This window comes from Phoenix dactylifera, chromosome 8 (genome assembly GCF_009389715.1).
Source record: "Phoenix dactylifera cultivar Barhee BC4 chromosome 8, palm_55x_up_171113_PBpolish2nd_filt_p, whole genome shotgun sequence".
NCBI classification, from domain to species: Eukaryota; Viridiplantae; Streptophyta; class Magnoliopsida; order Arecales; family Arecaceae; genus Phoenix; species Phoenix dactylifera.
In genome coordinates, this window is record NC_052399.1 from 23,825,763 (window position 1) to 23,853,317 (window position 27,555).

Sequence of the window (27,555 nt, forward strand, 5' to 3'; positions counted from 1 at the left end):
TATATTCAATAGTGGCTTCAAATAACTCATCAATCATTTTCTAGTTAGCATGTCTAGGATCCCGCATTAGTTATCTTTTTAGCTTTGACTATCCACGGTCATGATTTGGATCATGACTCACAATTTATAGTATCATGCTTCAACCTGTGGCTGACAAACTATAGTGTCATGCTTCCTATTTAACCATACTATAATAATGACTAAATAACAATCATAATAACCGTATAACATCATAACTATAGTGTATTCAACTATTTAACTGTAATGTATTTTATGTTGGGTTATATGCAGTATGACATATTTGAAGTGCCTTAACACAGGCATCATGCCCAGTGTAACATCATAACAACCATTATTTCAAATCATACTATTAAAGTAATATTACTATTAATAATAATTAATTAGAGCAAATTTGGAACCTCTATCTGTTTGGGAGAGGGGAATTGAGCACACGGTGAGTTCACATCCAGAGATTGACCCTCAGTTCTTCTATTTCACTAATTTGGATTGCCCCAAATCACTAAATCTATTATTGATTGAGACTTACGAAGCAGGAGAGATACTTGGTGCCACGTGGTTTTTGTTAGTAGAAATTCATGCCGAGTAAATTATGATGGAAATATTAAATTTTAGATATACGCTCGATATAAATATCGTATCTCAAAAATATTCAAAAGAAAACAGGTTAACGAGCACATCCACACATGAAGACTTAAGCCCGGTTAAACATTTGATTGCACTAGCATGCAAGTCGTACGTGCACGATAACCAGAGATCCCAGCCTAATAATCTTGATGATCTTCCGTCACCAAACGATAACTCACTTGAATTGCACCTTCTAAGAGCTTGCCCTTGAAAGAGATCAAGATAAGTATACCGAGAATTGCTATTATAAAGAATGGGATAAAGGAAATCGACATGGATGGCCTTTCAGATTCAATTTGGGACGGATGGCTCTTCTGAACCACATCCACCAACATTTGAACCCTATCATTCATGATGTGATTGATTCCACATATGATATGATGCAGATTAGTGGTGCACAAGAATACACGAAGCATCATCGGTTCACAAAAAAGAAAAAGAAAAAGAAAAAGAAAAGCAGCATGCACCAGAGATGTTGAGGTTAGCTGCAAGGGCTCGACTGAGAGAGAGAGAGAGAGAGAAAGAGCCATAACTTTGGCCAACGGACAGTGATAACACTGCAAATTATCACTATGGACTCTCGTCTGTGGGACTAGTCTTAGGGTAATGGATTCATAAGCCGCGCCAGTGACATGAGACATACGCATGCATTCAGTGAACATTTTCATTGACTTGCTTTTACTTTCGGCGCTATTGCTAGAAATATATGTACGTAGTTAGGAAATAACACGGTAAAATAAAAGTTACATTGGAAGGAAAATGACACTAGGAAGGGGACCGAGGTGAGCGTTTGGCTCCGCATGACTGGCCTCATGGGACCTAAACAATAATAACCATGGCTGCGAGAGCAGCGAGACAGCAACAGATGACCAAAGGAAAAACCTACACTGACCAGAGAAGTGGGATCCACTTCTTAAAAAGAAAAAACAATCCGCTTTGAACGGAATGTTATGGTTCTTTCCTCCATGTACTTGAAGTCGTAGAGAATGTTTGTTGCTTTAACAATGACAGAAGCCTCACTATGTCAAGAGAAAGTAGGATGATAGTTAAGAAATGACATAAACACAAAATTGAATGGAATGTTATGGCTGCTTCCTCCGTGTATTCGAATGTTCAGTGAATATTAGCAGTTTCGAAAATGAAATGAGCATCACGACCTTACTTGAACTGGAGATAAGCATCAGTTTATCAAGAAAAACAAAAATGCTATTGCTCACCATTCCACTCATCGCTCCATTTTCCAACAGCAGTATGGTGTTGGTGATGGGCTCGACTGCCATGTTACCTATTCCTGTTTTCTGCACGCATCAGTTTATCAAGAAAAACAAAAATGCTATTGCTCACCATTCCACTCATCGCTCCATTTTCCAACAGCAGTATGGTGTTGGTGATGGGCTCGACTGCCATGTTACCTATTCCTGTTTTCTGCACTAATTCCTGACTGCCACTGATCAGGACGCGGAATCGAGAGAAGAGGTGACCAAGGATCGGTAGCAGCATGTACTCCTAGAAAAAAAAAAGGGATAGTAGTAACATTAACTATAAAAAAAGACATTATATTTAGTTTCACATGAGAATACATTCAAATAGCATACACAAAAACTTCTTCCACACGTATGAATTATAAGAGAGAGTAATATACAGCAAATAGAACACGGATCTAGGACAGGTCTAAGAAAACCAAGATTTGTCAACTGGATATCGACAGAACGTGGGAATCCAATAATGGTCGCTTAAAAGTGCTTGCAGTGCCAAATGCCAATCGAACATACATCTTTACTCAAGCATGAGAGAGTTGATAATCTTCAGTTTCTAGAAAAGTTCTCTCTGATTGATGACAAATAGTTGACAGGCACTCTCACATGCATTTAACCGATTTTGCTTACATAACCATCTAAAATTTTCAAATTCTTCAGCCACAGGCTTGTTAACGTCGAAGCTTCTTCCATTATTGGTTTAGCTCTCTTCAGCTGCAGGTCCCATGTGTACGTAATTGTGGAGTTTATGCTGTTTACGTTGTTGATCAGGCACCAAGATTCGCAGTGTCCATCCATGTTTATATGGTAATGGTCAGCCATCATGCATCAACTCTTTTTTCTTCTTTTTTTGAAAGCACATCAGGCATCAACTCAAAAGGCTGTTTCCATTTGGTTGGGCCATCAAAGCATTGGAAGGCAGGAACATTAGGTCTATAGATATGAAGAAGAAAGATTCTACACATTCTCTTCTGCAGCAATTGTCCTTCCCCTCCTTTTGTAAGGGACCACAAACATGTGCGAGCATGTGACGCAAGCATCCTGTGATCAGGACTCTATAGGAAATAAACTGCTCCGAGATATATATTATATGAGACTAATGGCTCGGATCAGTAACAATTTCTATTTCTCGTGTGCTTGTTACTTGGGGTTTTCTATTCTTGCTTTATTTCAGATAGAGAACTAAGAGGTGGACCTAGTACAATGAATTCTCTTTTTCTTTTTGAAAAATCATGCCACCTTACAATTCGAATCTGAACGCTCTCTACAGTACATGCGCAAAGGGAAGACATGCCAATTGAGGGTCACAATTGTATTAGGCTGGATTATGTGGTGATTGGATCTGTCAACTGTCAAGAACTTAATGACGATTTCCTTTGTCATCATCTGTTTGTTTTCAGTTTTCTACATTGATTCAACTTTGCTTGTAATAAACAAACAGATAGACAGACAGATTGAGAGAGAGGGATATATGGATGGACAGATAGACGAACTTGATGGTAAAAAATAATATGATAAGCATGAGAAGGGGAAAGATGTGTCTGAACTGCAAATATATTAGAGCAATGTCATAATCCGTCACTATCCCTATAATTTTATGTGGACGAAACAACCTGTGGGCGCACCGCCTTTCAACACTGGGCCATGGATATCGCCGACAAGAGAAACGCAAGCAACTCGGGTGCCTGTATGGTAAATGGGCATCCGGCCTAACCGTATCTTGTGATTATAGGAAGGCGAATGTTCCCTGAACAGTATTGTTTCAGTGGCCCACAGCTTTCAAGGGAAAGAAGAATGCTGGTCTTGAGACATACGTTTTCCTAATTAATTGTCTACATTAGAGTTGTACAGAATTTGGACTCTAGTTCTAGATTGCTCCAAAGAAATGGTCAAGGATACGATCAAATAAAAAAAGAAAAGAGTTGTGAGGAAGCTATTACATGCATAGTTTGTGACATTCTCTATTGCAATTCAAATTGCCTACAAAAAGGAATATAGTTCCAAATGTTGATAATACGCGTATAGGGATTGTTTGATGTTAGACTAGTACAGATTTGATAGGAGAAATACTGGACACCTCGACCTCGAGCTTGGCCGACCTCCCTATCCTCACGTAAACCAAAGCGAACGATTTCGGCTCCGTGAACGACTGTGGCTCCGACTAAGGAGTCGTCGGCCGCATGAAACAATCGGCACATGTCGACAAGGGCTGACAGCCCCAACAATCGAGAGCCCTGACAGTCCGCAATCGATGTGGCATCACATCTTGCGCTCTACTAGCGGACTCCGCCACCCACATGGACTGGCACCCATGCCGCGGTCGTACCATCGGTCACTAACTAGCCATCATTGTACGCCACGTCGACCAAGATAACAACAAATTGGCTTCTCTATATAAGAAGAGCAACCTGGGAGACCTAAGATACGCAATATGCTACCCTTCTCACAGAGCTCTCACTATTAGAGATGGGCACTGGGCCGGGCCGCCCACGGCCCGGCACGGCACGGCACGAAGCGGGCCGTGCCTGGCACGGCCCGCCAGCTACAGTGCCGGGCCGTGCCTGGCACGGCCCCTTTGAGAGGGCCGTGCTGGGCTAGAGGGTCCTGGCCAGCGGGCCTGGGCCAGCACGGCCCGGTCTAGGCCCGCGGGCCAAGCACGGCACGGCCCGCGGGCCAGCACGGCACGGCCCATAAGGGCCTGGGCCGGGCTGGCACGCGGGCCTGGCACGGTCCGGGCCTGGGCCCGGCTCGGCCCGATAAAAATTAATGCTTCATAAATTTTTTTAATAAATTAATAAATATTGAACACTAAGAATTTATGATTTATGAATATAAAGCCACCTTAATGGTGGGGGGTTTGGCATAGACCCCTACCAGTTTATTAATTTAAATCAAAATGGTACATGAAGGGAGGTTTGGACCTTGGTCTGACCTCTAGAATACAATAAGAAACTAAGAAAGGGCCGAGGTTTGGACCTTGGTCTGACCTCCAGAATACAATAAAAATGTACAATTATAAAAAATTAAGAAATCTTACTAATCATCAGTGATTCAGTGAATCAGTATTCACTCTTCAGTCTTCAGTCTTCAGTAGTGTTTGTATCATCATCATCAGAGGATGTTGTATTATGTCCACCTTTATCTTGAAGTCTTGCCTCAGCATCCAGCCAATCCTTGAAGCAGAGAAGCATCTCCACCGTTTCGCCCGTCATCCTACTTCTCTTTTCGTCAAGAACACGCCGACCTGCACTAAAAGCGGATTCCGATGCTACCGTGGACATCGGCATAGCTAAAATATCGCGTGCAATTGCAGACATAACAGGATATTGATTTCTAACACTCTTCCACCAAGATAATACATCTAGATTCTCTATTTGATTTTCATCATATGCAGAATGAAGATCATTTCGTAAATAAAATTCTAGTTCACTACTTAAAGATGAAGAAGATGAAGAGGAACTTGAAGCATGTGTGTGTCTTCTCTGTGCAATGAATGAAAAAATAGATGACGAACGAGAACTACTAGAAGGAGAAATAATAGCAGTAGAGAAGGAGAGAATGAGAGGTTTGGTGTGGTGAGAATGAGGGAGGAATGGGCTATTTATAGAAGCCCAAAATTTTTTTTCCCCAAAATACCCCTCAATTCAGCCGTTATTGGACTGTTGGGAGGGGTAAAAGGGTCATTTTCAGGAAAATAGCCGTTTCCAACGGCTATTTTCCTCCCCCCTCTCCAGACGGGCCGTGCCTGGCACGGCCCGTCTGGAGCCGTTACGGGCCGTGCCTGGCACGGCCCGTTTGCGCCCGTTACGGGCCATGCCGTGCCCGGCCCGGCCCACCAATAGAGGGGCCTGGGGCCGGGCCGGGCTGGCCTTCCGTGCTGGACGGGCCGTGCCAGGCACGGCCCGTTTAGTCTTTGGGCCCGGGGGGCCTGGGCCGGGCCGGCCCGGCACGGCCCGTTGCCCACCTCTACTCACTATGCTAAAATCTCTTCCTTCCATATTGTTACCTCATTATTTTGACTTAGGCATCGGAGGGTGGCCCGCTGGAAATCCTCCGACAAGTAAACTTCTTAGAGGCCACCTAGCGGAGGAGTCTAGCGCCCAACGCCTCAACCAGCCTACTCAGCCCATTTCCAACTGACCTCAAGGCAATTCGAGCTACGCTTCTACCTCGATGCTGATACGGCAGTAACAGATTGGTGCTAAAGAAAGAGCACATCCTTAGCTACATCAACCTTAATCGAAGGGAGAGATGACTAGCATGAAGTTGTGAGGAACCCGCTGTGCGTCGCGTACTTGGCAACACCACGCTCCGACCTCTCAATAGTTGTTGCAGAGCCCTGAACCTGCTCCAGCCCTTTACACTCGTAGATAATGAGCAGTTCAACCTACTCACTAAACAGGTGCAGGCATTGACTGCGGCGGTTCAGGGCCTACAACAGACAATGGCGCGGCCAACCCAACCGGAACCCGACCAGCGCAAACCCATTCTCAATCATCGACACACCACATGAAGAAAGATAGCCACTGCTCTCAAAACCGGGATCCTGCGCAGTCGCGTCAGAGTCGGCACACCCAACAGAGCGACTCCACTCAGAATGGGAGACGATGCACTCCAAGCCTCCATTCCGGTAGGGACTCCATCTAGAGCCCCTCGCTTGTTCATCTCGTGGAGCCCCCGCCTCAATGGGGTGTCAACCTCGATAGGAGTATCGAGAAAATGGGCTATCAAATTTAGGCCCTCAAAGAGCAGGACTTGAGGGCAAGCAACTACCTCAACTTTTCCTCGAAGCCCTTTCTCCCAGCAGATTCTGGAGGAACTGATCTCACATCGGTTTAACATGCCTCAAATGGAGCCGTACGATGACACCTCGAATCTCTTGGACCGCCTTGAGAGCTTCAAAGCTCTTATGATGCTGCACGAAACCATTAACGCCATGCTTTGTAAGGCATTCCCTGCGACCCTTTACAAGGCGGCTCGGTTTTGGTTCTCCGGGCTTCGACTCGAGTCTATCCACTCCTTTGGAAAGCTCACCTACTTCTTCGTTTCAAAGACAACACCGCAACCCAAACACACTGCTCAGCATCAAGTAGAGGGAGAGGGAATTCCTCAGAGAATATGTCAGCCGCTTTAATACGGCGACGCTGGAGGTCTGCAACCTTGATTAGTTGATCGCGATGTCTGCAATAAAGAACGGCTTGCATCCATCAAGCTTCTTCTTCTTCCTGGAGAAACACTTTCCCATCGACTTCGCCGAAATGTTGGCACAAGCCGATAAGTATATCAACGTCGAGGAAGCCATGGCCTCCTGCCTTGAATCTGCTGATCAGGAGACTCCCCTAAGAAATCTAGAGGAGACGCAAGGAGCAAAGAGAGCTGAGGAGTGTCTCACCTCGGCGCAAGAGGAGCCCGTAACGACTCAAGAGACCTTCTCAGAAGTTCGATAAGTACACCCCTCTCACCACCCCAAGGACCCAGGTTCTCATGAAAATTGAAGGATGAGACTACCTGCACTCTTCTCGTCGGATGAAGGCCGCGGTGTTCAATTGGGACAAGAAGAAGTATTGTCATTCTACTAGGACCACAGCCATGACACCGAGTGTCTCATGCTCAGAAATGAAATTAAGGCGCTCATCTACTATAGGTGGATGGGTCGGTACATCTATGCTCGACATGATCGAGAAGCACCTACTTCCTCCTTTGGTCTGCCACCCTCGAAGCCGATCGACAATCGCCCAATGATAAGCATCATCAAGACCATCGCAGGTGGGCTTCCCGAGGCCCCCAAATGCCTTAGATAGCCAAACTCCTTAAAAAAAAATGACCACAGAGCCGCCATAAATCGTGCATGTGGATAGGTTATCGAGCTCGGGGGGCAACAAAGTCGGTCCCATGCTCACCGACCCTAGCGGAGTATGCCCCCTGGTTCGAATCCTCCTCCGCAAGTAACGAAGTTAAGTGCAAGGCGCTCATTGCCAGACTCAAGCCTTTGAAGCATCTCAGAATCCGACAACTGAGGATCTTCGATGTATAGGTTGGGAGACCTCGACAACGTCTCGCAACCATAGGCTTAGAACTACGACAACATCTGTGCTTGTTATTAGTAAGGCTCATTGAAATTCGAACTTATTTCAATAAAAATTCTCTCGTTGTGTTTATCTTTCAGATTAAATGACTATGCCAATTTTACTCGACTTGGGACTCTCCAGAGATGCACGGGCCCCGATAAAGGAGACACCCTGGGGACGCTTAGGGACTCCCTAAACCGAGCTCCCTCGGGATCCCTCCAAGACTCCAATCTGGAGAAGAAAGGAGATGCCGACCTCCTAAAGACCGAGCCCACTCAGATTTTTTCTGGTAGCCAACCCCAAAGATGCCTTGGAGAGCATACTCCTGAGATGAGAAGATCGAATCCACTTGGATTTCCTCTAGTAGTCAACCCTAGAAATGCCTTTGGGAGTATATTCCCGAGATAAGAAGAGCGAGCCCACCCAGATTTTCACTGGTAGCCAATCCTAGAAATGTCTCGAAGAGCATACTTCCAAGATGAGAAGACCGAGCCCATTTAAATTTTTTCTGGTAGCCAAACCTAGAAATACCTCCCGGAGCATACTCCGGAGACGAATGGAGGCGCCGATCTTCAGAAGACTAAGCCCACTCGAATTTTCTCTAAGAGCCAAACCCAAAGATGTCTTTGAGTGCATACTCCGGATACGAATAGAGGCGTTGACCTCCCAAAGATTGGGCCCACTCAGATTTTCTCTGGTAGCCAAACCTAGAGATCCTTCAGGAGCATACTCTAGAGACGAACAAAGGCACGGACCTCCCATAAACTAAACCCACTCAGATTTTCTCTGGTAGATAATTTCAGAGATGCCTCGGAGAGCATATTCTTGAGATAGGAAGACCGGCCGCTGCACCGAAGGCTCGTTGAGTCAAACGACCTCTTTAGGTCTATAACGAATCGAGCAGGAGAATCGGTTGTCGCGCCGAAGGCATGATAAGTTAAGCGACCTCTTCAGGTCCATAATGACTCGAGCAAGAGAACCAACCGTCGCGTTAAAGGCTCGGCAAGTTAAGCAACCTCTCCAGGTTCATATAGCCCGAGCAGGAGTATCAGCCACTACATCGAAGGCTCAATGAGTCAAGCGACCTCTTCTAGTCCAAAATGACCCGAGTAGGAGAACCAGCCGTCGCGCCAAAAGCTCGGTGAATCAAGTGACCTCTTCAGGTCCATAATGATCCGAGCAGGAGAACCGGCGGCCGCGCTAAAGCCTCGATGAGTCTACCGGCCTCTTCAGATTGATAATAGCCCGAGCAGGAGAACCGGGTGTCACGCTGAAGGCTCGACAATAAGCAAAATCGAAGTCAGGTACTTCAAAAAATTCTTCTACTTCCATTATCTTTTGGTACATACAATAACCTTAGCAGAAATCGAGGCTTAAACAAAGAGCAAATAACAATACGACGCGAATCAAGACCAAAGTCAGGTACATGGGAAAATCTTCGCTTTCATTAAAATTGTATCCTTTTACGCTAACCCCAGCACCCAACAGAGGCCAAACAAAAAGAAGGCACATTAAACTCAGCTCACTCGAGCAAAAAGAAAAACAAGCAAAAATAACGAGGCATAAGATTTCATTCTTCGCCCTCGCCCCCATTAGCGCTTTTATTGTGGCCGACATCCCCACCTTCACCGCCATTAGGGTTGCCGCCTTAATTAGCATCGCCATCATGACGAAAAAGTCTATCCTTGGAAAAAGCCGCTGATCTTGAGCTCGGCATGCTTCAAAGCCCTTCCTAAAGATGTCAACCGTAGTCTCCAGGGCCTCCTCTTAAAACTCCTCTGAGGCACGATACTCTTTGACTGCTCCCACAACCTTTGCCTCTGCCCGAAGGGCCTGCTCCCTAGCCTTGACAACTCGTCAGTCAACCTCATTGGCCCGTCGGGCGGTGAATCGACTGCTCGGCCTCCTCGATCTGCCGCTCGGCCCCGTCATCCCGTTGCTTAGCATTAGCGACCCACTATTCAACCTCTCGAGCCCTCTATTTGGCTTGGGCCAGCTCCGCGGAAAGGTCCGCCGCTTTTTGAATGGTAGCTTTGAGGGCCCTCCTGGTCGCGAACAATTGAGCCTTCTTCACCCTTGCCTGGGTCCACACAGTCGAAGCATGGGCTTTCGCCAACCTGGACTCGTCCTCGACTGACTTGGCCTTCGCCTCGCACAGCTCGGCTCGCTCAAAGGCCGCTTTTCATTTTTCCTCGAGTGTCGAAATGCACTTCGTGGACCTCTCGGCCAACTACTCTATCTCGCTAATCACACGAGCATGTTGAAAAGGAGAATAAGAGTCGATAACCAAAGTGAAGGACCACATGAAGGTCTCGCCCTTGATCGAGGTAACTGCTCAACTTCTATCGCCCGAACTAGAGTACTGTTCGACTTTAAAAGTGGGGGACAAGTGATGGGGAAATTACTGGATACCCCGACCTTGAGCCTAATCGACTTCCCTGTCCTCGGATGAACCAAAGCGAACGACTTCAGCTTCGACCGATGAATCGCTAGCCGCAAAGAACAATTGGCACGCGTCGACAAGGGATGACATCCCTAGCAGTCCGCAATCACAGTGGCATCATATCATGCGCCCCACTAACGTACTCTGCTGCCTACATGAACTGGCACTCACGTTGCAACCATACCACCAACCACTGCCTGGCCATTATTGCATGCCACGTTGACCCAAGTAATGATAAATTAGCTTTTCTATATGAGGATAGCAACCCGAGACCTGAAGTATGCAATACGCTACCTCACAGAGTTCTCACTCTGCTAAAATCTCTCCATTCCATATTGTTACCCCATTATTTTGACTTAGACATTAGTGGGTGGCCCGCCGAAAATCCTCCGATAAATGGACTTCTTACAAGCCACCCAGCGGAGGAGTCCAGTGCCCAACGCCTCAACCAGCCTACTCAATCCATCTCCAACCGACCTCAGGGCCGTCGAGCTGCGCTCCTACTTCAGTCCAAATACGGCGGCAACAAGATTCGAATTCTAGAAGCGTAGAATTTAGATCCATTGTGCTTCTCTAGAAAATAAAAATCTGTTGCTAAGTGGAAACCATAAACATCAGGCTGATGTTACATGCAACATGGTTCGAGATTTACGTAGAGCTTGAAAATTGCTGATATTATCATCTTACCGCTGTGTCAAATCTTAAAAGTCTATGCTTACAGGGATTGTTTGATTTCAGACTGGTAACAGATTCGTGGTCAGAATTCTCGAATCATAGAATTTAGATCCATTGTGCTTCTCCGGAAAATAAAAATCTACTGCTAAGTGGGAACCATAAACAGCAGGCTGATGCAGCATGGTTTGAGATATACGTAGAGCTTGGAAATTACTGCCATTATCATCTTACCGCTGTCTCAGATCTTAAAAGTCTGCCATGTGTTCAAGCAGACCACCAAGCAGAACTAGAAGTTGGCCTGATAGAAAAAAAATGCCTAATATGGACCGATACTCGTTCCAAATCAGCTTCCAAAAGATTGTTCATCACTTTTTAATCACTCCGAACGTGCTTTGTGCCAGGCGATTTTGTGATTTTGTGACAGCAAGAGCCTCTCTCTTTTGGGGTGGGAGATGGGGTAAAAATGAGGCTTTTTTCAGTTGCTTCTTGATAACCCCTCACCTCCCACCTTTTCTCTTTGAGAATCTCGATACTAAATTAGTTGCATGCAACAGTCACGTTCATTCATTAGTTTCTGAACTTTTTTTCTTTTTGAGAGGAATCAATCTTTTCAATTACTGATCATTACAGTGCCATTAGAAGGAACTTTCAGGCTTCGTAGAGATATGGGCAAAGATTAAAGGTGTCACGCCCCGAATTTGGTTCATGACACGGCCGTGCTATTGCGAACCCTTGCCCACAATAACACGCAGCCACTTTAAAACTTTAAATCAATTATGAACAATTTCTTTCTTGAATGTTATCAAATGTTTCATCAATAAAAGATTGATTACAAAGCATCTAAAAATAGCAACATTTAATGTGTCATTTTCTTTTCCCCATAACCCTGAAGCATGTCACGCTCCTCGTTCCTAGCATCTCCTATTCATCTGTAAGAACATAAATAAATGGGTATGAGCTATAAAACTCAGTAAGTAACAATGCATAATCTTATCAGATCAAGCATAATATTTTTCATACTAGTGCATTATTTTAAGAACCAACAGTTGTAATAAAGAAAGCATTTTCCAAATCAAACCAGATGTAAACCTTTTGTCTTTATTCACTGCTTTGAAATCCGTACTTATCATTATTCTTGCTTTGAAATCCGTACTCATCATTAATCATGCTTTAAAATCTGTGCTGTTATTATTCATGCTTTAAAATCTGTGCTCGTAATAAAGTAAACATTTCAAATAATCCAACTAGTCATAAAACTATGCATGTCCATTCATGCAACTTCATAAATATGATTATGCATCATAAAACTTTTGCCATTATTCCATACTTTGAAATTCATACTTATCATTATTCATGCTTTGAAATATGCACTATTATTATTCATGCTTTGAAATCTGTGCTTGTAATAAAGTAAACATTTCATATAATCAATCTTTGCCATAATCAAACTAGTTATAAAACTATGCCTGTCCATTCATGCAACTTCATAAATATGATTATGCATCATAAAACTTTTGCCATTTATGCAACATAAAACTTTTGCCATTATTCCATACTTTGAAATTCATACTTATCATTATTCATGCTTTGAAATATGCACTATTATTATTCATGCTTTGAAATCTGTGCTTGTAATAAAGTAAACATTTCATATAATCAATCTTTGCCATAATCAAACTAGTTATAAAACTATGCCTGTCCATTCATGCAACTTCATAAATATGATTATGCATCATAAAACTTTTGCCATTTATGCAACATAAAACTTTTGCCATTATTCCATACTTTGAAATTCATACTCTCAGATGGTAGTGTAGCTATGGCCGCTCTTATTCCCACGGCAAGGCCTTTACCACTGCAGGGTCATCTTCCAGTTACTATTACCCACTGGCGGGGGTCGTAAAGCCAAGTTACTTTTACCCACTGGCGGGGGTCATATGCCTAGTTACTGTTACCCACTGGCGGGGGTCATACATAGCGATCTGAGAGTTCTTAAAACATATCATGATTTTCATAAATCTTTTCTCATAGATCCATTGAAAAGTGAATAATGGCATCATGCTAATAAAACTCATGATCATTCTGAAAACTTTATTTTTCCATGCATCTTTCTACATCATCATAATCATGTGTACATAATATAATAATAATAATAATGATGGATGCTCTGTATCCAAAATCATGTAATCATTTGCTAACACATGCTTGATCTTAATTTTGTGAAAACATAAATAATCATATACAAATTCATAATCAAGTAATCACAAGTATTTGATAAAACATAAGATTATCTCAGGTAATTTTTCCACAATTCTTATACATAAATCCAATTGCATAAATAATACTTTTTCATCTTATAAAACGTGATACATGATCCATAATAAGATTAAGACAGGTTACTTACCTTAATTTGTCCATCAAATGCCAATTCTCCAATACCTAGCAAGATCATTAAATTACATGTCACTTACATATTTAATTTCTATTTATTTATAATCTTAAAATCATTTACAACCCATCCATAGGACTCAATTTCATTTTCGGGTCCATAGCCCAATTTAATTTATGGTTCAGGCCCATGGCCCAATTCAATTTCTGGTTCCGGTCTAATTTACTTCCTAGTTCGGGTTTAATTTAATTTCTAGCTCAGGTCTGATTCAGCTTCTGGTTCAGGTCTGAGCCAATTCCACTTCTGGTTTAGACCAAATTGCCCTCTGGTTCAGGTCTGGGCCCATTTGCATTCAGGCCCGATGTTTAATTGGGTTCTGGATCAGGCCCTTGGCCTGATTCACTTACTGGGCCCATTTGTATTCAGGCCCAGAAACACAATTAGTTAATTTATAATTAATCCTTATCAGTTCTAATTAATTTAAAAGGGAGCCTAGTCTCAAACTATATTCAATTTAGTCCCTATATTAAAATTTGAGCTCTTCAGGCCCAGTTAGTTTTGGTTTTAAGAACACTGGGCTCGGATCAGGGCCCAGCCCGGCCTCGGCCTCTAAAACCAAATTTATTTGAAGCCCACTCCGGAATCAGGTCCATTTCGGCCCACAGCCATTTTTTTATTTATTTTTCTTTCTTCTTTTCTTTTCTTTCTTTTCTTCTTTTCCTTTCTTTTCCTTTTTCTTTCTTTTTCTTCTCTTCTCCCTTCCCGAAGCTTCTTCTCCTCCTTTCTTCCTCCCGTTCCGATCTCCCCTCCCTCTTCTTCTCCTCTCTTCCCATGGGGCAAGGGGCAAGCTCGGAAATGCTCGGGAGGAAGCCGACCCGGAATCGGTGGCGCTGCGGCCACGGTCCAATCCGCAGCAGCCGCGGCCCGACTGGCCGCTCTCCTCCACCTCCGATGGAGGAGATAGGGCACGGGCACTTTTCGAGGAGCAAAGAAACCAGCCGAAGCCGGTGGTGAATGCAGGGTGTGCGGCCACACCCAGGGTGCCCGCACAGCCCACGGCCGGCTCTGCGACTGCCGCCCGTGGTCAACCCGATGGCGTCCACGACTGGGAGATGGGAGAATCCTCTTCACTTTCTTCTTCTCCGGTCACCTCCGGCTGAGATCAAACCGATTCCACCCATGGGAATCGGATTTGCATGAGCCGAGGACCCTTCCATGGTATGTTTGCATTTTAGGATTTTAGACCTAGGGTTTTGATTGCAGTGGTAAAAGCCATGATCAGATGAAGGAGAAAGATCTTTGGCCAATGTCAGATCACGAGTGAGATCTCCCCCCTTCCTCCACTGCATCTTATTCCTACCCTTCCTTTTCTTCTTTTGATCTCTTCTATTTCGTTGTCTCTCTGTTTTGTTGTTCCATGATTAAACTAGATCGACCGAATGTAACTCATGAACATTGGTGATAAGAAATTTACCTAGCTCCTAGGAGCTGTGAATCCTTTCCGGCGAGCCACTGTGTCTCCTCCGGCGGCTCAGTTATGGTGCCGAGCTGGGGGTGTCTCCTCCTCCGCCGCTCCCGATCCAGCTCCTTGTAGCAGGAGAAAGAGGGAGTGAGAGGCAGTGAGAGGGTGAGGGATGAAGCATCTCTGAGAAGACTCCTAGGTTCTTATAGCCCTGGTGTGGGGGAGTGAGGGAGAAGAATGGTGGTGATCGTGGCTGTCAGGCGGTTGTAACCGCCTCAGCTGGCGATCACCACCTCTGGGTCTCCAGATGGGCCGGCCATGTTGGGCTTGGCCCATTAGCTCACTGTCTTATGGGCTGGTTTTCACAAAAGGTCTGTCCGAAGATACAGTGCAAATGTTATGAAGATCTAGGTGTGGATATATATTTAATCATATATCGCTTATACACTAGATCAATTCTAAATATTTATATAAAACTAAAAAATTCAAATAGCACTTTTCGACTATCTTAAATTATTACAAATCATATCAAAACTAGGTTTGGTGCAGTCCTAAATTGCTACAAATTTTTTCAGGCTTAGCAAAGAAAGTTGGAATTCATTGAGCTGCCCCTTAGTTTCTTGGAGAAATTTATGTTTCTTCCGCTGCTACTTTTCTGAAGAGGGTGTCTATATATTGTAATTTTCTATTTCCGTTTTTTAACCCTTCAGTGCCCAATAATCTTTATCTATAATCCTCCATGACCTCTGCACATGTAGTTTGGCATAAACTTAATAAATTGAGTTGCAGCTTATCAAAAAAAAAAAAAAGGAATTCTGAACTCACTCTCATTTTTTCCAACTGTCCTACATTCAATGTAGAAATAGCACCCGTAGAAAATCCTTTTTTGCCTCTCTCTAATTGAAGCGATAAAGTTAAATGCCAGTTGATTAACTTTGTGGTCACAGCCAGTAAAAGAGAGAATTTTTAATATCTTTATTTGGAAGCAACAATTACGGATGCCGCCTTGATTCATTCTATCAACCAAACATTTCTAAGCAAATATGTTCCTCAGTAGAAAAAATAAAGCTAAACGGAAATAATTAGATCCCTTGATAACCTGCAGGATGGAGCCGTTATTTGAACAAATAAGTTCCATGTCATGAAATTAACAGTCGCGCCCTCTGGCCTAGCTGTCAAATTAACAGTTTAACACAGCAACCTAGTCATGGTTACTAATAAAAAACATAAATACATAACCATAATACAATAAAAAATCAAGGGGGCCTATTTTTAATGACACAAGCTTTACAGAGTATCTTGGGAAATACACATGATAACGCGTATAAAGCATGTTTACAACATAAAAAAACCAGCAAAATATGGTTCACGAAGTTCGATGGTGGAGCTCTAAGCCATTACCGAGGTATAATATTGCTAATATAATATTCACGAAGTTCATTGTTTTTGCCGTCAGCAGGCAGGCAATAGATTTGAACAGAATTTTTGGCCACCCAGTTCACTGTCCAAATTCCGAGACTACCATCACCCAGCATCTACTGAAACCTATGCTACCCGTACCCTCCAAGTTACCCTAGATACCTGCACCCGACACCTAAATCTAGACACTATAGCATGATACTCTGATATGGTTCTGTCAGAAAAAAAAATCTTAGGTACTGAAAAGATCAAAAACACAACGTGCACTTGGTACTCGTACCCAGCACACAATCCCGAGTCCATGTAACATGGACTGAAACCACGGTGGTGACAGAAGGCCAATTTCTGGATTCAATGCTGCCAATGAAGGTCGTGAGGCATTCTGCATTTAGGTACCGAATGCATAGGATTGATTCTCATAAAAACAATATCCCATGGTGGCCTCAGACTCCACCAGACAGCCCACCCAGGATTCCGATGTTAGGCCCAGGCATCTCTTTGTCGCTCTCTGACCACGCTCAATCCTATGGCTTCTCAGAGGCACGCCACTCCATTTAGCTAGTGCATTCCAGATTGTTTTCGCTTTAAGACACGCATGCACTTCATTGGATGTTCGCTACAAATTCAACGGTCAAGAACCCTGTAGGTATTGCAAGGGAAGACATATGGCAGTCCCTCAGTGGTTTGTGTCAAGAGCCGCACTGAACTGGAGGAACCAGAAGCGCACACGTTCAAACATCAAGTAATATTAGTTTTCGAGGTTCAAGAGACCGCATGCGTTCATGAACCAGTTTAAATAGTGTAGTTATATCCTTCAAGTTAAATGGCAGCAAAGCTTAAATTTAAAAAATCTAAACTGAACGGTGAACACCGTTCTCATCACAAAGATGACATCTTGAGTGAATTCCCCTCATTCTTTCTAAAGTTTCGGCTAATCATGACTACCCAAGAAAGAGCAAACATTTAGAAAGAAAAAATTATAGTTGGTATATATCAGTTACTGGTAGTTCATCCATACCTGTCCATAAATGTAAAATTCTGAACACCAAACAACGAACTGAGAAAAAAGATACATGAATTGGTGGAAACACGTATTGATTAAATGGGAAATGTGAGACAGAAGAGAAGCTACTTCAGAAATCACGGAAGAGGAGTTTCACCGCAACCATACTGATCATAGTTTGATTTATGCCTTCTGTTCTGAAGGACTTTTCTTACTTTTATCTTATGTAATATTGTAAAAACATCATAGATCTAAACTCCACATCGGGAAATGCATGACATCATTTCAAAAGAAGCTACTTCAGAAATCATAGAAGTGAAGTTTCAGCGCAAAACCGTACTTACTGATCATAGTTAGATTTATGTGTTCTGTTGTGGATGACTGTCATTGCTTCTATCTTGTCTAAATATTATAAAAAGATCATAAATCTATACCCCATATAAGACCATCTGAGAACAATCATGTAACCTGGATTGATAAAGGGTAAGAATTACATAAAATTACTAACAAAGAACTGGAAATTAGATGTGTACTAAATGGCATAAAAAGAGAGCAACTAGCCTAATCAGCAAATTCACTCTGAGCAAGGAACTACACAGAGCCCAGTAATGCATGGATCTGAGAATGCAACTACAACAAAAGCCAGATAGGTGATGCTTTCACCTGACATCACTCATCAGCTTTCCTTCACAGGCCTTCACACCCTAAAAAGATGAGATTCAGTTGTACATCTCTGTCCAAAAAATACTAGAAGAACATAAGGAAATAAATGAGAGGTTGAAGTAAAGATAGCAGAACATCAACAGTGAAAGCTGAAGAATAGAAGTATAAGATAGCAACAGATTATGGACTTAATACACTTTATTTTTTCCATTCCACAATGAAAAACATGGTTATTATCACTTATTCCAGGAAGCAATTTGAAATCCATCGACATGTATACAATTTTAGCCACGATCATGTTTCCCATAGCCTCCTTACCTTTAGCAGAATTGTTGTTTCTTTATCCAAATACATTCACAAGAAAAAAATGGGGGAAGGTTCCTATGGCAGATATAATATGTTGAAGTGGAAATTTGGTAAGACTAGTTGACTAGGTTTGATAGAACCAAAAGTCAAATGCATAACAGAGCATTTATAAAGAGAAATGGTTTGACAAATTGCAGCTCTCCCATGAGGTGTTGAATTCATGAATTCAAATAGACGGTTTGATGATGAGAACACGAAAACAGTAAACTTGCAGGTAAGCAGTGAGAAGAAACTTGAAACCACTTCAAATATTGTGTTTCCCTATGTAATTGAATAATGGCAAAGCAGTGGGAAGTCATAGCCTGAACAGGAAATAATGGCAAAGCATGAACCATAAATCTACTCTAAAAACAGATAGAAATTAAATTTGTGTTTCCGTATGCAACTGAATAGATGCTATCTTTTTTATTTTATGTTGAAATGAACCGTTCATACTTCAATATCTGCAGAAAATAATGCACTTGCAAACAAAAAAAAAATCATTACCCCCTTAACTTTATCTAATAGCATCTTCAAACGCCGGGCATCATATTTAAAGCCATTTTGATGGTGGTTCTCGTATGTTATATTCTGTTTGTCACAGGATATATAAGAAACAATAAATTATAGATCTGAATTTCTTCGAAGGAATGAGAAATTTGACAAAATTGTTGAGGATCAGAAAACTAGGCATGCTGTAATGTTTTATTGATGCACAAGTATGCTTAGACACCAAATCAATATGCCCCAACTTCCAGTGCTTTAAAGCACTTGCATGAAGTTTCTTAAGAGCAACCAGGCAATGATCATTTATTTCATGATCATGCATTATCATGAAGACCTACCTATTGATTGGCTACTCCAAAAACCATTCCATGGGAAAGGTTATAACCTTACCAAAAACCAATCTAAATACGATTTCTAATTATAGTTCCAACATTTTTTTGCAATTATAAAAATTCGATATGTATAACTGAGCATTTAGATTCTGCCTCCCTAAGAGTTTGTTCCTTCAGATCAGTAGAATAACAACAAATTCAACATAGCATACTGAAAAGGGTTGAGTATCCTGAAAATTTGTTATCATTATTACTTTTCTTTAATAGTAATTCTATTCTATGACCAAGAACTTTTCAAGCTACTAGTTTTGAAATTTTTATATCACAATAAGCGATACTACCATGTTTGGTTGTCCATAAAGTTTTTCAATTCTTGGGATACCAAAGTTAAGTCTCTGGTTCACAGAATGATCTTGCTTGGGCAGTTTAAATATGACAACAAACATTTCTATTTTGATGATCTCTAGTTCCATAGCACAGTTTTAATCTTCAGTTAGTACCATATTAAGACCAACTCCGAGTGGTACAAAACAGCATAGCAGTTTAGCTTTTTCTAGTATTCTAGAAGGGAACTTCAATCTGAAAAATGGTACAAACTGCAAGCAAAATTTTCATTATTAAAAGACAGCACAGTCATATGCATTACGCTTATATAGGACCATAAACCAATGCTAGTTATATCATAACTGATTCTTGATTCTTGCACCATATATAACAACTCAACTTCAAGATCGCCCTCCTTGAAGGAAGGTGTCCTCGATTGTAGATGAAAGCCATAAATGTGGCCTTCATCACGCTCCTCCACTTTCTAGTAAAGTTGGCGAAAAGCACTTCCTTGTAACAGGATCAGCACGTTCGCCTCTTATTGCAAGGTGAAGATTGTGTTGGTACCATGGGACATGTCTCCTGATATCCTGAGTAATTTAGATTATCATAGAAAACAGAAATAAGCATCTTAGAGTTTTAGCACTCATCTCAATTTGCCATCAATGATACAGAATGGAGCAGGAAAGGTGAAAAATAAGGGGCTAGCTGACACTTGATGGTATGTAAGTACTTCTTACATGCATTGCAATTACCCTCATAATTCTGCTGTGTCTGTCTATCTCTCACCAAGCAATTTAAAGTTTGATCTTTTGAAAGCAAGCACAAAGGAGCTCTTATATGTCGTGGAACTGATGAATGGGAACCATGTATGCAGCAGCTGAGGCAATTGTAATTTTAAACAATATCAGCATGAGTTTTATATTAAACAGGTAACCAGGCACATTTGCAAGAAACGAGACAATGAAAAAGTGTATTAAAATCTTAATACACTGAAATGAACTGTCTGACATAAAACACGAATTTCAATATTCCAGAATATTGTTTTAAATGTATCATCAATTTATCCAACAATCATGGTCAGTCTGGTTGTTAATCTAATAGTGGAGGAAATTTACCGTGAATGAAGAACAAGATCAGTTTATCTCAACAAAGCTTTACAAGAGACAATAAGGCATAGCAGGCAATGGAAGAAAAATTGACAACAGGCATCATACTGAACAAAGATTCTCTGTCTGCTGAGAAAACAGAGAACCTGCTTTAGAGTTCCTCTGGATGGGATGTGCATTTGTTGCAAACTTGTAAATATAACAGGGAACTCCTGATCTCTGCTGTACCCCATGGCAATATTTGTGTGCATGAAAGACTTGCCACAATCAAAAGATCCCGAGGAATAAACAGAAATTCCAGACGGTCAAAAATATATAAAATAAAAAGCCTACTATTTGCAACAGAAGTCGTGCCATTGACAGATCCAAATACATTGTAGTGAACAAGAACACATCGGGTATCAACTACAATGCACAGAGGCTTATGAACAAAAGTGTATTCATATTGACAACAAGGCTAAAGAACTTCTCACAATGAACTCCACATACAAAGAGCAAGGCATGCCAAATATGATCACCATGCACATAGAGAAAAAGCATGCCAACCATGTTGTTAAAGAGTAGAGTTTACTGTCTGGGTATGCTAGCTAATTGCCTATGCTAAAGAAAGAGGTGGAGAGGAAGTTTGGGGGAAGGGGATGGGCAGGAAAAGGATAGAGGAGAGGGGGAGGGGAGAGAGAAGAGATGGAGGAGACGAGGAACGGTGGGAGAGGGAGATGGGCAGGAGCAGGGCGGGGAGGCCTAGGTTAAGTGGTGAGGGTGGTGAGGAAGAGAAAAAGAGAGATGGAGACGGAAATGGAGCTTATGATGGGTTAGGCGACGGGCTGGGACGAGTTGGGCTCTGAGTTGAGCTTTGGGTCAGACCAGATTTCTATTAGGACTCTGCAACCAAGCTTGAACCCTCTTGGGCTAGGATCATAGGGTTTCATGTAGCTCGGCCCATTTCCAACCCTATGACAAACCATGGGGAACCTTAACTCTTGAGACACCATAAGTTTTCCACTTTTATGACGGAACTAATTTTCTTCTTGTAAAATCATCCATCAACATTTCTATTAGAAGGTGGCTGAATATCTATTTTTTGTTGTAGGATGGTTAGGCGAGGTGGCTTCAGCTGATATCAATTGCATTTCTCTAAACAAAACTGCTGCCAATAATCCTCCCATTCACCACTCAGCTCACTAGTCCAATGAGGTGGTCGAGGATTGGTGCAGCGCACAGGGTGTGGGTAGTGTTATTCACATACCGCTTAACCGATCATCATCTTCCACATAGGATTTGGCAGGTGTTCTCCAGCATTTTTCATACCATAAAGAAAGAAAGGGGGAGGCTGGAGATAGGAAGCTAGAGTTCAAAATCCTCAGCCCTAGTTCTCTTCCCTCGTGGAACCAGGATAAGATAGTTTCTATTGATGCCTATATGCATATATTTTTTTGTAATGTTAACACATATATGTATGTATTTCTTCATTATATAACCAAAATGATTAGTTTGAGTATAAAATAGGCATACATATCAGTTAAGAGAATAAAGCTAAACAAAAATTATTTCTGGCCATGAAATAAAGTTATTGAGTAGATTTAAATCTTTGAGAAAAAGCACAAGATAATCAATAGTATTAGGTGAAACTTATAAGGTGGCACCACAGGTTTTGGCCCTAGATCATTGAGATAATAAGTTAGTTCCATTAATAATTTTGAATATGTTTCTCTTACTAGTATTCAATGTTTCAATAAACATACTACTTAGTAATCTCTTCACCTCAATAACCTTTAGCCAATGATACGCACCTATTCTTGGAGATAACTTCTTCTCGATGCCTATGTCATGGAAAGACATAAGACATGCACATTGGCCATAATGATAAAGAGATACATATAGTTTTCATTTTCTATCCATGCTTAAAATTCATGACTTGCTCAAACTGATAATACATTTTAAGAGGAAGAACTATAAATAAAATAATCTATTATTATTTGTTAGTCAAAAGTTAGTCCTACCAAGTAGATGATCCTTACAGATGCATGCAAACAGAACATGATATACGACAAGCAACAACATACTTATGTCCAAACACTAACAAGTAAAATGACAAAAAGAGTGAATCTTGGTATGAATTCGTAATTTTAAAAGGAATATTTTAACAAGTTGTAGAGACAAAACAGCATATAAACTAGAATTCCAAGAACAAAACATGGTTGCAAGACAGCACATGATAACTGTACTTGTGGGACACCAATGCTTGACACGGAAAAGATCAGGGGAATTTTAGCCAAAGAATCTCTTTCAAAGTTATCGAGCAAAAAAGACTGCATCCAACTACAAAGAAAATAGAGTTTATATTCCACCACTTAGCATTTCAAGATAACAAAAGAAGGCAAGCATGTCTATAATTAGAAGAGAGTGATGCAAACCAAAGCAGATAACAGATTTTTTCTATGTAATATAATAGGTAAAAACAACTACGGACAAATGATAAGAAAAGCGTACTTTTCATTTCTATTAGTCTTCCCCTACAGGATTCCAACACCAAGGGAAGCAATGCAAGCTCAAATTTATGATTTATCCGAAAGGACAAATCGATATGCAAACGAAACAAGAAACAATCAGATTAGCAGACAGTTCAAGAACTACACAGATGAAGTAAATAAGTTAATCAAAGTATGAAGACATCAAACCTGTTAATAGATATTGTGTCACCAGCAGAAACTTTTGTAATCTGATGCTGGATGGCATTCAAAGCGGTGTCACCATCAGCAATGCTATGATTAGTGGTTTGACCTTGTTAAGGACTACCTAAGGAGGAGAACAGATAGTTGGAAATTAGAAAAAAAAAAGCTAGCAAATCAAAACAAGCATAATAGAATATTTAAGCAAAAGTATGGTTGCATTCAATAATCATCATTTAATCCAATATTTTTATATTTTAACATCCATAGCCTTCCTTTAAAAATCCATAATGGCCTCAGTAATTAAAAATATATATACAGCCTTGCTTCAAATTACTTGATCGTAAGCTTAAAATCTAAATAAGGCTAAACAATTGCTTCCATTAACTAATTCCTCTTCCATTAAAAAAAATGCTTCTATTTCTTAATTCCTCATAAACCATTAGCACAATCTAAAGACAGGTTCTGTCCATCAGGGAAATGAAAAGACAAAAAGAAACTACAATAGAACAAATTCCATTCAAGCATTCCGACATTCAAATCTCTGAAGGCATCAGTAACATAGCAAAAGACCAAATCTTTCACAAGAAATAAGATATCCATTGAATACAAAAAAGATAAGCATTGAGTAATTCCATTCAAGCGTTCCAACACAAATCATTGATCACACAAGTAAAATAGCAAACCACTGAATTTCTCACAAGAAATAAGAAGTCAATCATGCATATAACAGAAACGAAGGGAGAAAAGAATAAAGAAGCCACAACATAATAATTCTACCGAAGAATTCCAACACTAAAATCATTAAAATAGCCCAAGATCATGATAAGTAAGAAAATTATCAATCACAGAGAAGAAGAAATGAAGAAAGACCAAAACAAAAGACAAACAGTGCTATTTATGCCTATAAAGTGCAAACTTTCTACAGATTAAAAAAATAAAAGCATTAAATCAAGAATCCAATTGGTAAAAATATAGTCTACACACACCAATGCACCATCTCTTCATCTTTCCTCAGACATTCTGGCAAACAAGTCTTGATTGCTCGGTTTAACCCGCACGTCCAGTACAGTCTTCGTGATGCCATCCGGAAAACGTTTCCCGCTCAGGGCTGAATCCACTTTAATACACCCTCCTCTCTGTCCTACTCATTGTGAACAGTAAAATCACAAGAAAAAGCAGGGAGCTCGAACCCACTATTATCGGTGCCTCGGTGATACCCTAAATAAAAGAAAACCTATCTTTATTCCCTCTTTGACACCCTCTCGTGGTAGACAGTCCAAAATTCCAAACGGAAACCGTCAGAATCTAATCAAAGCCGCAAGAAGACCTAGATTTCCAAGAAATCCATAAAGAACACCAAAGAACCACGAATTCCATTGTTTCTTGAGAAAAGAAAAGAAAAAGAAAAGAAAAACTGGGAAGGGGCGGTTGATCGGACTACCGGCGAGGTGGGCAACGTGGAGGTCGAGGCGAGAGGTGCCGAAGGACCAGTTGTTGGTGTGGCCTTCGATGGACTTAAAGCATCAGGTGGCCACGAAACGGGGAGAGTGCCAGAGGCCGCAGTGGAGGTTGGCGAGGAGGGGGAGGTCCGTCCGTCCAGGGACCGATGAAGATGGAGCGGACTGCGTTGTAGAGGAGGGAGCCCCCCCCCCCCCCCCCCCCCTCCGACGCCATGGCCGCAGCTCGGGAAAGAAAGACCGAGGGAGGCACTCCTGGTACGAAGGAACGATGAAATAAACCGACTCCTGATATTTATAGCTTTACCTCGCGTTCCGCTGACGCAAATCAAAGGCCGCTTGGAGGAGGGTTTCTTAATGGTAGGGCTGTTAACGAGCCGAGCTGCTCGGGCTCGGCTCGGTAAAAGCCCGACTCGGGCTCGGCTCGTTAGTCAAACGAGCCCGAGCCCGAGCCTAATATGAGGCTCGTTTACATCCGAGCTCGAGCCCGAGCAGCTCACGAGCCCAAACGAGCTTGGGCCTTTGGCTATTTGCTGAATGCTGATTGATTGGTCTCTCATGGCCATGGGCCCACCCGGCCAGCCCACTCTCCAGCCGGACCAGCCCCCACCGTCCATCGACCCAGATCGTGATCACCACCACTCATCACTCATCAGCTCATGCATGCCCTAGTCTCCTCGACTCCTCCTGTGACCCTGTCTCCCTCTCGAGTCTCGGCCGCCTCTCCCAAGTCCCACTCGACAGTCGACTCCCAACTCCCAAGTCCCAGCCCTCCCCCGATTTCGGCCTCTCCCTGTCTCCCACTCGACTCCCAGCCCTCCCAGCCCTTCCGGCGATGACCCCCTTCCGGCGACGACCCCCTTCCGGCGACGATCCCCTTCCAGCCCCAGCCCCGCCGCGCTCCGCCTCCCTTCGCCCGCACGCCGCGCCGCCGAACCCCTCCGGCCCTCCTTCTCGCTTCTCCTCCGAACCCCTCCTTCTCGGCTTCTCCTCCGAACCCCTCCGGCCCTCCTTCTCCTCCGAACCCCTCCGGCTCTTCTTCTCCTCCGAACGGACCGAACCCCTCCGGCCCTCCTTCTCCTCCGAACCCCTCCGGCCCTCCTCCTCCGAACCCCTCTGGCCCTCCTCCTCCGAACCCCTGCGATCCCTCGACTTGCTCCTCCCGGATCTTCCCCGACTCCGAGTCTCCGACTTGCTGAGTTGCTGCAGCGCTGACCCCCGACCGGCGACCGGCCGACCCCGACTTGCTGGTGAGTTTCCTCTTCTCCCCTCCGAGTCTTTGCTCCTCAGTTTTCAGTCCTCAGTCCTCAACTCCTCAACCGTTCTGTTTCACTGTTTGATTTTATCTATTATTATTTCTTTAGTTGCCAAGGATGCAAATTGTAATGTCCGGGCCCACAACCTACTAGGCCCAATAAGAAGTAGGCCCAGTTAGGGGTTTGGGCCCAAATTTTTACTGTGGGCAGTACTATTAGAGTGACAACCGGGAAGAGGTTGCCACCTCATGCTGAGAAGAGAAAGGATAAGGCCACAATTGGCCGACAGGGGGAGGGCCACCTCATGCCCCACGTGGCAAGGCCAGACGCAACGGCAGAGCAAGGGGGGGCAGCTGGAAGCTCCCGGAGCTAAGAGGGCAGGGGGGATGGGACCTCACTGAGGGGCCCCCAGCCATGCAAAACCTGGAGCCGCCACCTCAACCCCCTACTGGCAGCCGATTCCGGCGCGCCTGAGACCGGGGGAAACAGCTGTCAGTCCCGGAGCAAGGAGGAAAGGAGAGGATGGGACCTCTCAGAGGAAGCCTCATCCCTCAAACAAATTATATAAGCCTCTGCCGGTAACCAAAAATCACAGACCCCCTAGAACACAGAGAGCCGAAGCCCTGGAGCCGAAGGCGAAGGAGCCCTGAAGCTCCAAGAGGAAGGAGGGACTACCAGGGAGAAGAACTGCCCAACGGTAACCGGCAAAAATCCAGGTAAGAGGCCCCTTGTAATAAAATTTTAGGGAGTGGAGAAACCCTCTGTGGGGTATTCTCCCCTCTGTTTCAACTATGGGACAGAGAGGAGGAGACCGGCAGAAGGGAGAAGGGTCACGGGCCGGACCCATAGACCTCGGACCGGCCTGAGAACGGCCGCGGCCCAAGGCCAGGCCCGATGACCACTCGGGCCGAGCCGCCTGCAGGGCACCGCAGCCTCGGCTGCGGCTACTCTAGGGCTCGGGGGGCAGCCCCGGGCCGCCGGTCAGGTTGAGCCGGCAACCGGCGTGGCCACAAGGCCGCCAGCCCCGGCCGGACCACTGCCTCCTCTCCGGCAAGAGGCGGTGGTGCCGGAGGGAAGGACCAAAGAAAAGAAAAGGAAGAAGGGAAGAAGAAAGAAAGAAAGAAAGAGAGAGGAGGAAGAGGCCGTAGATCCGGCCGGAGGAGAAGAAGAAGGCCGGAGGACCGGCCGAAATGGCTAGGGCTTCCGATCGGAACCAAGGAGAGAGAGAAAAAGGAGAGGAGGAGGGGACTTGCCCGTGTACGGCCGTGAGCGTCGCCGGTGCGGGCTCGGCCGGGGAAGCCGAGAGCTCGGCCGCGGGCTCGGCCAGGGAAGCCGAAAGCTCAGCCGCGGGCTCGGCCGGGGAAGCCGAAAGCTCGGCCGCGGGCTCGATCGAGGAAGCCGAGAGCTCGGCTGCGGGCGTCGCCGATCGCGGTCCGACCCCCTCCCCGTGAGGAGGAGACCATCGACCTCCCTTCGCCGGAGAGGAGAGGAGAGGAGGAATGGGAGATCGGGATGAAAGGAAGCTTCGGG

The 27,555-nt window shown here is 43.6% G+C and overlaps 1 long non-coding RNA gene across 15 annotated transcripts; it reads right to left on the reverse strand.

Moving 5' to 3' along the window:
- Positions 1-921: 921 nt before the first annotated feature.
- LOC103706778 lies at positions 922-25,119 on the reverse strand. Of its 15 annotated transcripts, none has more exons than XR_005513075.1 (6): positions 24,754-25,119; positions 23,131-23,436; positions 20,272-20,411; positions 14,951-20,121; positions 13,492-13,526; positions 11,979-12,016 (listed from the first exon to the last, which is right to left on the reverse strand). It is a non-coding gene; the product is annotated as an uncharacterized LOC103706778 (long non-coding RNA). The 15 variants fall into 15 exon arrangements; XR_005513084.1 differs by lacking the exons at positions 11,979-12,016; positions 13,492-13,526 and adding an exon at positions 24,299-24,639 and having other exon boundaries at positions 17,739-20,121; positions 23,131-23,153; positions 23,319-23,432; XR_005513082.1 differs by lacking the exons at positions 11,979-12,016; positions 13,492-13,526 and adding an exon at positions 24,299-24,639 and having other exon boundaries at positions 17,739-20,121; positions 23,131-23,153; positions 23,319-23,436.
- Positions 25,120-27,555: the final 2,436 nt, after the last annotated feature.